The 3,126-nt window shown below is 44.0% G+C and overlaps 1 non-coding gene across 1 annotated transcript; it reads right to left on the bottom strand.

Moving 5' to 3' along the window:
* Window positions 1-2,530: 2,530 nt before the first annotated feature.
* Window positions 2,531-2,605, bottom strand: Trnat-ugu. The gene has a single exon. It is a non-coding gene; the product is annotated as a tRNA-Thr (tRNA).
* Between the last annotated feature and the right edge of the window lie 521 nt (window positions 2,606-3,126).

Below are 3,126 nucleotides of genomic sequence, written 5' to 3' on the forward strand. Positions count from 1 at the left end.
TGCGTCTTCCGCCGACCTCTGTCGACAACATCGATGTACTGTGGAGACCTCACGCCCCACGTGTTGAGCAATTCGGCGGTACGTCCACCCGGCCTCCCGCATGCCCACTACACGCCCTCGCTCAAAGTCCGTCAACTGCACATACGGTTCACGTCCACGCTGTCGCGGCATGCTACCAGTGTTAAAGACTGCGATGGAGCTCCGTATGCCACGGCAAACTGGCTGACACTGACGGCGGCGGTGCACAAATGCTGCGCAGCTAGCGCCATTCGACGGCCAACACCGCGGTTCCTGGTGTGTCCGCTGTGCCGTGCGTGTGATCATTGCTTGTACAGCCCTCTCGCAGTGTCCGGAGCAAGTATGGTGGGTCTGACACACCGGTGTCAATGTGTTCTTTTTTTCCATTTCCAGGAGTGTACATACATCGACGTGATTACTCTACTGTTCACAATAAAGAGCCTGGCAGAGGTTTCAACGAACCACCTTCAAGCTGTCTCTCTACCGTTCCACTCTCGAACAGTGCGCGGGAAAAACGAGTAATTAAATTTTTCTGTGCAAACCCTGATTTCTCTTCTTTTATCGTGATGATCATTTGTTCCTATGTAGGTGGGTGCCAACAGAATGTTCTCGCACTCGGAGGAGAAAACTAGTGAGTGAAATTTCATAAGATCCCGTTGCAACGAAAAACGCCTTTGTTTTAATGATTGCCACTCCGAGTACCGTATCATGTCCGTGGCACTATCTCCCCTATTTCGCGATAATACAAAACGAGTTCCCCTTCTTTGTACTTTTTCGATGTCATCCGTCAGTCCCACCCGATGCGGATCCCACACCGCACAGCAATATTCCAGGCGAGGGTGGACAAGCGTAGTGTAAGCAGTCCGTTTAGCAGACCTGTTGCACCTTCTAAGTGTTCTGCCAATGAATCGCAATCTTCGGTTTGCTCTACCCACAATATTATCTATGTGATCGTTCCAATTTAGGTTATTTCTAATTGCAATCCCTAAGTATTTAGTTGAATTTACAGCCTTCAGATTTGTGTGACTTATCACGTAATCGAAATTTAGCGGATTTCTTTTAGTACTCATGTGAACAACTTCACACTTTTCTTTTCCAGGGTCAATTGCCACTTTTCGCACCATACAGATATCTTATCTAAATCTAAGAACAGTGACCTTTCTGACAGGAAACCACGAATCCAGTCGCACAACTGAGGTGATATTCCATAGGCACACAGTTTGGTTAGAAGATGCTTATGAGGAACGGTGTCGAAAGCCTTCTGAAAATCTAAAAATATGGAATCGATTTGACATGACCTGTCGATAGCACTCATTACTTCGTGAGTATAAAGAGCTAGTTGTGTTTCACAATGACGATGTTTTCTCAATCCGTGCTGATTATGTGTCAATAAATCGTTTTATTCGAGGTAATTCATAATGTTCGAACACAGTATATGTTCCAAGACCCTACTGAAAATCGACGTTAGTGGTATGGGTCTGTAATTCAGCAGATTACTCCTACTTCCCTTTTTGGGTATTGGTGTGATTTGAGCAGTTTTCCAGTCTTTAGGTACAGATCTTTCTGTGAGTGAGCGGTTGTATGTAATTGCTAAGCATGGAGCTATTGTGTCAGCATACTCTTAAATGAAGCTGAGTGCTATACAATCTGGACCGGAGGCCTTGCCTTTATTAAGTGATTTAAGCTGCTATGTTACACCGCGGATATTTTCTTTTGTGCTTCTCACCTTAGCAGTTGTTCTTGACTGGCATTCACGAATATTTACTTCGTCTTCTTTGGCGAAGGAGTTTCGGAAAACCGTGTTTAATAACTCTGCTTTAGTGGCACTGTCGTCAGTGACTTCACCGTTGTTATCGCTCAGTGAAGGTATTGATTGCGTCTTGCCACTGGCGTGCTTTACGTATGACCAGAATCTCTTTGGGTTTTCTGCTATACTCCGAGACAGAATTTCGTTGTGGAAATTATTAAAAGCATCTCCTATTGAAATATGCGCTATGCAAAACTTCGAGAATCTTGGGGATTTTGCATTCTTTTAAATTTGGCATGCTTTTTTCGTTGCTTCTGCAACAGCGAACTGAACCGGCTTGTCTACCATGAGGGGATCAGTACCATCACTTATTAATTTATGTGGTATATATCTCTCAATTGCCGTCGATACTATCTCTCTGAAATGATACCACATCTTTTCTACGCTTACATGATCAGATCGAAAGGAGTGAAGTCAGTATCTTAAAAAGGCGTTGAGAGCATTTTTATCAGCTTTTTTTAAAAATAGATATACTTAGCGTTTCTTTTTAGTTGTTGTTGGTGTTATGGTATTCAGCCTAGCAGCAACTGCCTCGTGGTCGCTAATCCCTGTATTCACAGTACTCCCTATTTGTCCAGGATTATTTGTGCTACGAGAACAAGTATGCTTTCGCATCCATTTCTGCTTCGAAATTAGAATTATATATTAATACCTTCAGCTGCTGACAGGCTTTGATATATATCAACGGGGACAGGTGAAAATGTGTGCCCCGAACGGGACTCGAACCCGTGATCTCCTGCTTACATGGCAGACGCTCGATCCACCTGAGCCACCGAGGGCACAGAGGATAGTGCGACTGCAGGGATTATCTCGCTCACGCCTCCTGCGAGACCCACATACTCACCTTATATGTCCACACACTATATTCGTAGTGTCCCTACCCAACACACTCATTACTCGTGGAAGACATTCTTATTAAGTCCCGTAAGAGTTCGGGCAATATGTGTGCATCCACAGAGAAGAAGAAGGTCATGGCCGGTATTTCCACAACTATATACTTATATGGATATGGTGTCTGTTCTCTCGGACATGTCTGGGAGAACAGACACCATATCCATATAAGTATTTATGCTTCGAGTGGGCTCATGAACTAATTGTTCAAAATAATTTTCTGAGAAAGCATTAAACGTATAATTTTTTCAGCATCTGAAGACTAGCATAAAAAGTTCTCGGTTTACTTGCCGCGTCAAATTTGGATAAAATCCCAAGCTTTCGATGACTACCTCCGTCATCTTCATCAGGGGTAAAACTAACTGTCGTGGACCGGTGAGGCTTCCGCTTTTATAAGCATGGACGACTTC

Source organism: Schistocerca piceifrons, chromosome 6 (genome assembly GCF_021461385.2).
Source record: "Schistocerca piceifrons isolate TAMUIC-IGC-003096 chromosome 6, iqSchPice1.1, whole genome shotgun sequence".
Taxonomy (NCBI): Eukaryota; Metazoa; Arthropoda; class Insecta; order Orthoptera; family Acrididae; genus Schistocerca; species Schistocerca piceifrons.